Genomic DNA, 13,430 nt, shown 5'->3' with positions numbered 1-13,430 from the left:
TGCATAGCAACCAGTGAATTTGCATAGCGACCAGTGACTTCCGTATCAACCACTGATTTTTCCTGGCGATCAATGACTTCTATAGCACCTACTGACTCTCCATAGCGACCACGGACTTTCCCCAACAGCCGTAACCTAGCGTTAGCGACCGCCGGTTTTGCATAGCAACCAGTGAATTTGCATAGCGACCAGTGACTTCCGTATCAACCACTGACTTTTCTTGGCGATAAATGACTTCCATAGCACCTACTGACTCTCCATAGCGACCACGGACTTTCCCCAACAGCCGTTACCTCTTCATAGCGACCGCCGGCTTTGCATAGCTACCAGTGAATTCGCATAGCGACCAGTGACTTCCGTATCAACCACTGACTTTTCCTGGCGATCAATGACTTCCATAGCAGCTACTGACTCCCCATAGCGACCACGGACTTTCTTCAACAGCCGTAACCTTTCGTTAGCGACCGCCTGTTTTGCATAGCAACCAATGAATTTGCATAGCGACCAGTGACTTCCGTATAGCAGACGACATTAGTAAAATATATAGTTAAGATGAGTGGGAGGTAACTACCGAATTTTTCAACTTGTGGGGTCCTCATGACGTAGATAGGTTTGCAAGCTTCAAAAATTACAAATTAAATCGATTTAAAGCCGGTGCTCGGGGGCGTGAGGGATGCTGCACGTATTTATTATCCCTCATGTACACACTCAATCAAACCGAGTCTGCAATTCTCTTGTAATTTTGTTGTAATTAATGCTTCCGAGGGATCACTTTGTTTCCAGATTTTTTTAACTCTTTGTTTTATGAATATAAGTCTGAGGCAATCGATGCTTTTACACAGTCTTGGTCAGGCTGCAATAATTGGCTTGTGGCACATATATATCTTGTTTCTAGAACCATATTTCACCTTGTAGCATGTAAAGGGAAATGCACTCTGATAGTTTCGAAATGACCCAGTTCGTCATATTGGCCAATTTTGTTTAAAAACAATGGCGTCAGGAAGATATTCTAGAGTTTAAAGCAGGTCAAAATATTTTCATGAACATAATATTGCATCAACAGAAGATTTAATAGAAAAGATTTAGCGAATCGCGTAGAATAAGAAAACACAAGCCTTTGTTAGTTGTTAATCTATTTGTATGTTAAACTGAATAAATCTATTTTGAATTCAGATTTATTTTTGTAATTAATATATCAGAATAACAGCATCACATTTTTCACTCGTTTACTTATCATCTTGTCCCCCTCCATTAATGTTGGTTTAAATTCCATTCCTTTCTAAATTACATTTTATTTAGTTCCGCCCATTGTTTTCTCGTTTAGGGCACACGCATTCCTTTACTTGGGGACCATACGCCGCTTTTTATAGAATGACACTACTGTGTCACATTGAAGATTCCATGATAACCGCAGTATGGACACAAAATTCAAACTTTCACCATTTTATGTGTTTGAATGTTGAATTCTGCTTAAGCCGGTGCTAGAGGGCGTGGACTGAATGCTTAAATCTTTGTTTCATTTTAAACATAATTTAAAGATATTAAGCGACTCAAGTTGCAAATCTAATTTCGTGCTACCCGACTGAACAATTTTTACACACGACTGAGAATCAGAAAACCACTTTACTTTAGAATTTTCTAACAAACTTCCATAAGCTCGTAAAGCAAGATAAACTGCTCTTAATTCTTTAAAAGTAGAGAGACTGTTCTTCATTATTCCAAACGCTATTGAACTCACTGTTTTTGCAGTCAACGATATAAAATCAACATGACAGATGACTTGCATCAGAATATGCCAAAGTCTGTACCTGATTGTAAGCCGAAAATTTTCTGACATTTAATTTCTCTTTATTCAACCCATATATTTTACTTTAGTAAGGCAAGGATGATTTGATGGCAATTTAAAACAAAAGTCCTACGACTTCCTAGTCTCTATCTTTTTATACAAATACCTAGTCATCAGTCTTGTTATATTTCAAATAACAGGCATCATAGAAATGACTTTTCCTGTAAAATTCGCTTAATGTCTCGCCGATACATAAAGGAGAGAACCCAACAATATATTGAGAGTTATGTTAAAATAATTTAATCTTTTTTTTGGAATGGATAAATAAAATTTTTCACTGTTCCAGAAAATACCAATCCACTATAATTCTTGAACTTGGAATTATAATGACTTTTCTTTACTAATTAAAACACCTGCCATCTCAAAACTGTTCTTTACAAAATAAGAATCGACTTGAGTCTGTTCAAAAGTTTTGTTGCTACCCCAACCATCAACTAAAGTCATTACAATTTTTATTCCGTTCAATCTCCAGTATTTATCCATTTCCCTCAACACTTTTGTAAAAATGTAAGGGGCGCTACTGATGCCAAAAGTAAAACAGTAAAACAGTAGTTTTTCCCCTTTACTGAAAAACCTCAAAACGTTTGATGGCTTGGAAAAATGTCTAAATGATGGTAGCCCTTACTTAAATCGAACTTAAACATATACCCATCATGTGTAAAATACTCAAGTCCAACTTTCCGGTCCTCAACAGAAATTCTTTCTTTCCAAATATGTTTAACTTTTCTCAAATCTAAAATCGATCTCTTTTTTCCTAATTTGTTGATGGAAACAGTCAATGGATTGATAATATGTGGTGTAAATGGAACCTCAACAATATAATGATCTTTTAAAAGTTCTCAAACAGCTTTTTCTACGAAATCCATATTATCTAATGCAGACTTGTTATTTTTAATTGACCTTTGATGTACAGAAAAAATTAATTTGTATCAATTCTCAATGTTTCTAAAATATATTCATTTTTGTCGATTTCGTCGGTACCCTGTTTTTTAGACAAGAAACAGTTGCATTGACGCCGGAAGTGCCCTCTGTACCCACATGCGTAGCAGACGTCATTCGGTGTTGCTCGCCTTTGGCCACGATAAAGCTGATTGAAGTTGGGACGTGGTTTTAACCAATATCTTGAATCATCTGCCCTTGGTGTGGTTGATTTGTACCCATAAAATAGAGAAAATCACTCTTATACTAATGAATGAAAACGAGCTTGTTTTGAAGAAGTTGTCTTAACCTTTTTAATGGCTCTAGATTCGGCTTGCCTGAGTTTCTGTTTATCATCGCTATCGCTAGCGAGAGAAAGCTTCTCATATTCTCGGACTGTAGACCAGCCCCCAGGGGAACTATCTGCTATTTGTATCAGTTTTTCCTGTGTTTTATCTTACTTATCGAACCTTTATCGAACATCAGCCTTCAAATCTGATTTAGACAACTCTTTCAAAATCAACTCCAAGCCGACAAGAATTTAAAGGTTGAATTCGTGTTGAATGTTATGCGACTCTTGTCTTTGCCCTGCCCTGTTTTTGCTTGGGGTCCGCCTGGGCTCCTTGCAACTGGTTCTTGTTGCTGGGTCATATGGGGGTTGCGTTCATTGAACACCGCCTTTCCTTGTTGATCTTGTTTATCATATCATTCTTTATTCAAAGTTACTTTTTTAACTTTAAACTTTGAGAAATAATATCATTCTTCAAGTCAGACAAACGAGAGAAAAAAACTTCTCTTCAAAAACTGCGTTCCTTTCCCCCGGGGACTTACCTCGTATATCACTGGAACGCTTCTGTCTTTCTCGGCTATCTCTCGATTGAAACTCACTTGGCCTGCTTGGCGAGTTCCTTCTGGTGAAATACTTCGTCTTCTTCTTGAAGTTCTGGAAGACGAATTATGTTCTCTGTTCCAAGTTAAACTGTCCCTGGTTCTAAATTCAACGTGTTCACTGCCACGTTGTTTATTATCTTCCATTATAACCGTGTCAGTCCGTCTGTGTGTAGTGAACCTATACTACCTCAAATAGCCAAACACAATCAGTGTCTGGAAACTTGATAACTCGAGAGGCAAACTGTAGTTGAGCTCGACTTGTCTTTCCACAAGTTTATTTGAAAAATTATTTCTATCACTGAAAATCAGTTGTTTCTGGTGAGCGATTCGGGGCCATCATGGCCCTCTTGTATTATTTCTTCTCTCCATACATTACAGTTACATAAATAATAAAAAAATACAAATTTTATGAATATTGTTTTCTTTTCTTTTTTGTGTTTTATGTGCTATTTTAATACTGAGTTTTTACTACTCTTTTTTATTAAAATTGTGAAATAAATTTTAAGAATTCAATTGTCATATTGACCGACGATTATAAGTCAAAGCTTAACTGGAAAAAGTCAGTACATTATGGTTTATCTTTTAATATATAATATTGTTTATTTTTAAACCATGTACATGTACATTTGTATTTTTCTTTATCATTTTTTAAATTATCAATCAATTGAATAATTCATAAAATCTAATTTGTAACTTTGAATAATTCCTCGGCATCTTTACTAAACACGGATAACAAATTAAATAAAATGTTTCAAAGTTGATAATGTCATTTTAGGACCAAAAAAATGTACCTTTTTCTCAATTATTGTATATATCACGGATTTATATTACATATAAATCCGTGTACATATTTATTGTTTTTATCTCATATAGATAAAATAAAACATGCTATTGTTGTTTTTTTTCTAATTGTAACGATATCAAACATCTACTCCAAAACCGGGAGAGACCGGACAATAAACGTGTGTTACTATTCGCCGGTCACTAGTAAATCCCGGTCAAAATAGACCGGGAGAGACCGGTAATTACCGATAGGAGTGATAAATAGATATATCTATAAATATACATGCATTTTTGGAATATTTAGGTCATCAACTGATCTTTCTAGGATACATGTACAACAATAACATACCATGATAACCCACTGTGTACTACAAAATGATAAATAAAAAACCCCGAAGAGCGCGATTTATTGACGGAAAAGGTTATTTCAGTTGAAAATGTTTGCATTGCGAAATTCTCCAGTTCGCTATTCATTGTAACATATCGCGACATTTCATTCTTAATTAATAATCAAGCACCCTCATACCGATCGGAATGATCGGCTTTTATTATGACCGACTAAAAGGCTCGAGAAGTTGCTGTCGCCTTTCACAAAATCTGATTTCATTCCATAAGGGCGCCGCGCTTTGGCGTCCCATAAGGGCTCCGCGCTTCGGCGCGGACGCCAATCATAAACACATTTAACAATAGCTTGATATATCACTTAATCACGCCTGGCAAACTTTCGCTCCACTTCAAAATTGTGGTGTACGGTAAAACGAGCGAACGGCATTTCCGAGATAGAGCGGAAGGCCGATTTAAACGGATAATTGCAAGTGTTGTTTATGTTTTTGTCTTGTTATTCATTTAAGTTGTATTTTTTTCGAAAAACGGAAAATGTAGTTCCGTGTAAGATTGTTTTAGGCTTTCAATGATCTAAGCTGTTACAAAAACAAAATTATATTAGGCCCGGGAGAACTTTTCTCCCTGACGAAGTGAACGACGATTTGTGGAATATTGAACTTCCCAACCATTAATATGCCATACCCTTCGGATTTCTTTAAAACATGTATTAGGAAAATATCAACCCGTAATAAGAACTTGTCCTTCGTGCAAAATAAACTACTCATGGTGGATTTCTTAAATTTGATTATCGATTTTTTTCAAAAGTAGTGGAGCCAAAGGACAAGAGAGAGCGAAAGGTCGGTTGTTGGGCGCAAGGCAACATTAAGTTGGTGTAAAAAGCATAGTCTACAAATTTCTTTAAATAAAATATATTAAAGTTAAAATAGACGTTTAATATTCTACAAAACGTCGTTCACTTCGTCAGGGAGAAAAGTTCTCCCGTGCTTAATATAATTTTGTTTTTGTAACATCTTAGATCGTTGAAAGCCTTAAACAATCCTACACGGAACTACATTTTCCGTTTTTCGAAAAAATACAACTTAAATTAATAACAAGACAAAAACATAAACAACACTTGCAATTATCCGTTTAAATCGGCCTTACGCTCTATCTCGGAAATGCCGTTCGCTCGTTTTACCGTACACCACAATTTTGAAGTGGAGCGACAGTTTGCCGGGCGTGGTAATGTTGTTATTGCTTGATCATGCCCAATTAAAGATTGCTGGTTGGTAAAAGATCCTGTAAATTTTTTTTATATTTTATATATAAATATGATGTTCAAATGAAGGTTATCAGTATTGTATGTTCGAAAAGCATTATTTGTAAAGATATTACAGAATGTACATTTACGTGTAAAGGGAGGTAATTAGAAATTTATTATTTATAAACTCTGTGCCAAATTTTTCAAAAAGAAATGAATGCATATATTTTAATGATTACATAAGAGGGCTGTCCAGAAAGTCCATGTACTATTTGATTCTGTACACTTTAACAATACATACATATTAGATTTTTTGCCAGCAAAAATATACATATCTTATAAACAAATTTGCAAAAAACTATTTAACAGTGATGTATATTAACATTATAACAGTCTTTACATATAACATATACAATCACGGAACACTTTGACGTGATAAACGTCAAATGAACGTCTGTTCTCACTCTTTCTCGAAAAAACGTCCATGTGATGCCACGCATTTCTGATTTCTGCTGACCCATTGCCTGTAAACATTTCTGTACCAATTCCGAATCCGGATTCAACAGATCTGACACCCATGCGTAGTTCCGCTAGGTCAGGAAATCCTTTTCTGCGTAAGTCAAACTTCAATCTCGGAAAAACGGCAAAAGCCATTGGTTATTTATCGGGAGAGTAAGGTACATGTCGTAGTCTTCGGAAGTCAATGATGTCAATAGTGAGCAGCGTCTCCTCACATCGGTGTGCAGGTGCGTTGTCTTGGTGAAAATACATTTTCTCTATGTCCATATCAGGCCCTTTCGTTACTGGCATGAATAAGATCACGGCGGATAACCTGGAATAAAAAAGAAAATCCGTTGAAGTTGAACATTGGTTCTGTTTTCTTTTATAAGCCATCTAAATATAGCGCACATGCTATAAATATTGTCTTAAATCTTATATGTTTAAAATATGAATTAATTTACTTTAATGCTTAATATTACTAGTTCATGCTTAATATTTACCTTCTGATAATATACAGCAATGACTGTTTGATTGCTAGGTACGGCGTGCTGGAGCAACATCCCTTCGGACGATGGCAGAACATAAACATCTTAGCAGATTTCTTTTGTTTAGCCTTCAGCGGTGCTGGGGAGTTTGGTGTTTACCATATCATGGAATCCCTCTATGATTCTGGCGTATATAGATGCAGCCAAGTTTCATCCGTGGTAATAATGTTTGGTAGAAACGAAATGCTGTCGGTGCCATTTAATAGTAAAAACTACGACGACGCATCCACCCGCTCTGCTATTTCCTCTGTTTTCAACAATCGTGGTAGCACTTTGGATATTTTTGTTCCTTTGTCATTATTTCATGTACCTTAAACGTAGAATATCACTTATTTTCCTTACAATGCAACGTCTGTCTTCTTGCAGACACGCTGTTACACGTTCAATGTAATTCGACTCGTTTAATGCGTGTAAGCATTTGCAGAGCATATTTAACATATTCTTGAATGTTTGAAAATTGTTTAAGAATAATATTTATATACATATTTAAAATTTCATTGAAGCATTGTTACATCCTTAATAACGACATACAGGATCTTTGGTTGTGATTTTATCTTCACAAATTGTATCACCAAATAATATTGTATGAAAGGGGAGGTCTGATTATGTTAAATATCACCGAATAATGATAATATATTATTTGTACTGTAAAATCAAGCATATAAATTGTTCACATGGTAAGAAAGTCCTGATTAATATCGTCTTCCGGCTCTACTGACTGAGCAATCTGGTAGCCTTCACATTGTGATATAATGTGATGTGAACAAATGATATTATATTCAACATTGGACAAACATAAGACAAAAATATACCTTGAAACTATGGACATTTGATTTATTTAATTGTCCACCTTTGGCCAAGTTATATGAACTGAACTGATTTGTCACTAGATTTTGGACTACAAAACAGCACTCTTTGGCGCACAAATTCTCATCATTGTGAGACTGAGTTTCGCACATAAATTAAGGTTCCTTCAACCTAGGTACCGGTCAAACTCACAGAGGTACAATTCCAGCCGAAATTATGTAGTCTTTCAACGGGAGGCAAACTGATACTTCATCATTCATTGCCCGCTTCAACTGACTTAGCTTTAGAAGCAATTTGTCAAAGGAGCTTGTTCCAAACAAAGGTTATGTGTTAATTACAATCAGCCACTCATTTCTTTTTTACTTTTAATATATTGTCATAAATTGATTCATAAAGTGACTTAAATAATTTTTTTATTATGCTGAAATATGTATTTTCATAGATTGAAGTATCTGATATGAGTAAAAATGATAACGTTTACGTTAGATTTTTATTATTACAATTTTGAAATAATGTTGATGATGACTGCTCTATCTAATTATGATTATTTTTTTATTGTCATTTATCTTTCGATCAAGATTTTATCTAGATAATAACAAATCGAACTTTTCTTCTCTCCTGTTTAAATGCATAGATTTCCTTCATTTTGTGTATGTGTGTACATATTCTGTTTATATTAGGCCTTTTTATATTGATACCTTCAAAGATATTAAAGCAAATATAAGATGTCATCGAGTTTAGTAAATTGGTTGGTTTTCACTGTTAGATTTTTTTTTTTAAAAATAAGCCACAACGTTGTGCAAATGAATTGATTATTGATACGCTTGTCTACAAGAATCCAAACAGCTTTTAGTCAAAATTCATATTTCAATCAAATATTGGTAAATTACAAAAAAAAATGTTATAAAGGTTTAGCGTGTCCATTGCAATTAACGAGGTTAACATTTATTATCGCATGATTTGGAACTTTCCATTTGTTTTTGCAAGCCCATTATACTCAGAACACTTCAATGAGCATTTGAAAACTGTATTGATATATACATTTGTAACAGTACAGTTTTTTATTGATTCATATAGGAAAAAACTCGACTGTTATATATCGGTCGAGTTTTTTTTTCGCACCTTGTATATATCAATAAAGTTTTTTCATAGAGGCTCCAATGGGGCAGTGGTAACGACCATTCACAGTTGCAAAAAAAAAAAAAAAATCAATAAAATAAAATAAATATTTAAATACACAAATGTACAATGAAAAATATAAAGAAAGATAATTAATCAAATGAAATTTACTCTCATTTGAAAACTGTATTGATATATAACAGTACAGTTTTTTCATTGATTCATATAGGGAAAAACTCGACTTTTATATATCGGTTGAGTTTTTTTCGCACCTGTTATATATCAATGCAGTTTTTTTTCACAGAGGCTCCAATGGGGCAGTGGTAACGAACATTCCCAGTAGCAAAAAATATGGAATCAATAAAATAAAATAAATACATAAATACAATGAAAATATAAACAAAGATACTTAATGAAATGAAATTCCTACATCATATTTTACCAAAACAATATCTAAGATATTGTTTTAAGGTAGTACACCCCTAATGGTCACTATAAGGAACTGTAAAATTGACAACATAGGACAGTTATATGCCTAAAATGTCACCTGTATGCAAAATTTAAACAAAATTTACCGTGTGGTTTATGAGTTATGCACATTCTTCTTAACTTAAACTTTGCCATTAAAAGGGTGTTTTTCAGAAATGAGGAAATTCTAAATAATCTATAATATCATCATTATGAAAAATGTTTTCCTATTGCTCATTGTTAAGAAACAAATAATGACATTTAGGTAACAAATTAAACAAACAAAATGATTGTTTTTAAACGAAATGTTTTTGATATGTATAAAAATGTAATCCTACCCCACCCACTTTTAACACTTATTTCACCATTTCCATGTGTAAAAAGCCTTATTTAAAATATTCCTAAAATTTTGCGCAATGAGGAGCTGTTTTCAAAGTTTGCCTGAATTTTCTTAAATGTATATTGGTTGGTCTTGCAAAATATAAAATACTTTTACCGTGTAGTTTTTATTTTATTAACCTTTGAAAATATATGGTATCATATTTGCTATTAAATTTGGCATTATTTAGTAAAAAAAATACCTACAAAAAATATATTATTAAAATGAAACACTTTTTTCTTCCATTAGGGATCTGGGAGATTAATAAAATATGTTAAAAAGAAAAAAAAAGAAAGAAAAAAAGTAACCCCTTCTGGGGTTCGAACCCACGCCCCTCATTTTCAACACACTTTACAGTGATTCTAGCCTATTTCAAAGTGGAGATAGTGCTTCAAATGAGCAAAGGAATTTTTCGCAGAATAATCCTTAAAATTAATGTGTTTCTGTTTGTTCTGAAATTAAAAAAAAGCTTAAAGAAGGAAACATAATATTCCAAAATTTATTCAACAATCATAGTTCTGATTTATTTAAAAAGCTTACGTAAATTAGCATTTTAAAACATTCGTAAATGAAGGTTAGTATTTCCATAACGAAACTTTAGATTTTAATAAGGCTATGGCATAATAGACTTTTTTAACTGGTTGTGTAAAAAAGTACTTTTAAAGTGGTTATTAGGCAATATCTAAGGAGTCAATAAAGTAGTACAAGGATCAAATATAAACCTGTTTGGTGGAAATTATTTGTCCTTTTACATTTTATAATATCAAATCAATATAAAATCAAACAAGTTAAATAAATATAAAATGTGCGTTTCTATGTGTTGAAAATGCACTTAAATTAGCTTTGAGTGAAAATCGGACATTATAGATAACCATATACCATGACATAAATAAAAACCTTTACAGGCAATTTTGTTATATATGGGTTTAAAAACTGTTAGTATCCCTTTTATCTAAATGCAGCGCAGTAAAAAAGTTCCGATGTCAAAAACAAAATTGATTTCCTAATAAATTGTAAGCTCTCTGTAATACGAACCTAAATTGTATTATTTTTAACAAGGCATTTGGCACCACGATTTCAGATTAGTTTGGTCAATACAAAACCTCTGCGTAACCAATTTCCTCTCTTTATGATTTATTGCTAGGCAAATATAAACAATGTTTTCTTTCAAGATAAACATAATTGCCCCGAAATATGCTGAAGTCTAAATTACACAAAAAATGTAAAGGACTTATCGAAGGGTCTATCTAAGTGCAGGTGACATAAACCTTAAAAAAGACATTTATTTCAAAGATTTCGGATTGAACTGAATTGGACAAAATACTGTTTCTTTTGACAGTAACATAGCTCAAGCAACATAAATAGACCAGGTGAAGTAAAAGGTAACTTTATTTAACCTAATTGAAACTCACATAATCATCTAAAGTGGAATTATGTAAGTTATGTTTATCATGTATGCATAAATAAGGATGTTGTCAGTGAATATAAAGCTCACTTTTATTCTTTACAAATATTTGTCCTGTATGCAAAGATGATAATTGATGGTCATATTTTTTCTCTCAAAAAATACTGTAATATTTACAGTTCCTGCTTTGAGTACTTATTTAATATTTTTAAAGATGTTCAAGTTGTGCTGGCCTGCGGAACTTTTACTTAACTTTACAGGGGTACAACTCATTGAATGTTCACAGAGCTATATTTAATCTGTAATAAAAGTCTCTGACAAAATGTTTGAAAAGAAAAAAATATATATCAAAGTCAGAAATTAATTTTATTTCCATTACATTATATCTTATTTACAAAATCCTGACATTTGAAAATAATTGTTTTCACTCAACAATAACATATTTTGTAAACGTGCCCTTGTGCTTCGCCAGAATTACTAAAGGGTCGAAGATTGTGTGGCCGAATCGTATAAAAGTTTCTATCCAATTATTCTACTTTCATAAATTCTATAAGACATTTGAACGTGAAAGAATAATTTATACAGTCCCAATTAATACAGTCCCGCTATCAAGTATGATTAATTCAGTGCCGTTTATAAAATTTTCCAGACGCAAAAATGCATTATGACCTACGTAATTTTCATTTTATCTTCCCAGAAGTTTACACCGAAATGATGAAGTGTCTGTCAAACTAGCCCATCTCTTAATTCTCACATTTTTCCTCGATTTTGAAACGACAAAAATTGATTAATTTATTTCCCATTTCTACATCAGAAACTCGTAAACTTACCATAGAACTTTCATTGTCGCTGTCTGATTGTTGTTCCGCCATTTTGATAGATGACCTTTGAACGTGAACTTACGGAATGCATAATAATTACCACGAGTGTTTCCGATAATGGCGGGCGGGTTTCCGTCAATTTCCGTAACAAGTTTTGGTTTTTGCGATTCTCGTGTTACTGGTAGATATTACATTAACATTTTGATGGGGAAACATGTTGTTTTTTCTATTTTGTTCTTAAAAGTAAAGTTTTTGCGTACCCAGTATATATATGAAAGTTGAGCCGAATATATCTTTAATTGATCATGAACATACACTATCAGAATATGTTCGTTTTTTATCTGTATGTAATATGACGCATTACCTTCCTTTCTACATTGGAAATCAATAACAACAAAGTAATAAGAATACGAAGGAGTAAAAGATAGAACGAAAGAAAAGAAAAAAAACAAAATTGAGGAAGAATAAAAAGCAAAGTTACACAAATATGGAAATTAGTCCATTTACGGAATATAACGAATATGTGACGCAGAAAATGATATACATGTATATAATTGTATGATACATTTGTGTTAATACATCTTGTATTTCCAGAAAAATACAGAATAGGAAAATACAAAGGCAATGGATGAAAGCAAAATTCGTTAAAATGATTTGTTACAGATGATTTCATATCTGTTATTAAATACCACCATATCAATCAAGACACCATTGGGAATGGAATCTTTAATTTGATATCTGTAAGCGTCCAACAAAATGGCTATTGGTAGAATAATAAATTAGAAGGAGAATTAATCGTCTACCGTTACATCATTTATAAAAATAATCGTCTCAAAAGATTAAATGACGCAGTTGCATAGGCCATTTGCTAAGAGAAAGACCAAGTGATTTAGCTTTGTATAAATGTATACTAAATAAATTTCCCTAAATGGCTGGTTTCCTCAACGAGCTCAGGCGTAAAGAATGCAACCACCGTTTAACCATGCAATCATAAGATGCAACCAAATGGTTTCAAATTGTTGGAGTCTATGCATCTCTTAGCTCCATCAGGTGAGGTGGTTTTGACCCTCTACTGTTGCTTTAAGTTCGTAAAACGTGAGGTTACCGGAACCATCTTTCCTGCGACGGCGCCATTTGACACCTAAACTGTGATGGCTCGCCGTAAAACCAAACAAATCAAATACTAAATGAATAAAACGAATATAAAAACGTATTATAACGTAAGCATTTCATAATTTTGAAACGATTTTTATTGATTAGATCTATATATACTGATAACGACCGTAAAAGTTTGTTCTCATATTTTATGATAAAGCTTGCGGATGTTGAAACAGCTAAATGAAGTAATATAGGGTCATTTTT

The sequence above is a fragment of the Ruditapes philippinarum genome, unplaced genomic scaffold (assembly GCF_026571515.1).
Source record: "Ruditapes philippinarum isolate M1 unplaced genomic scaffold, ASM2657151v2 ctg650_1_1_1_1, whole genome shotgun sequence".
NCBI lineage: Eukaryota > Metazoa > Mollusca > Bivalvia > Venerida > Veneridae > Ruditapes > Ruditapes philippinarum.
The sequence above is the reverse complement of the archived record's forward strand: the minus strand, read 5'-3'. Positions refer to the sequence as shown.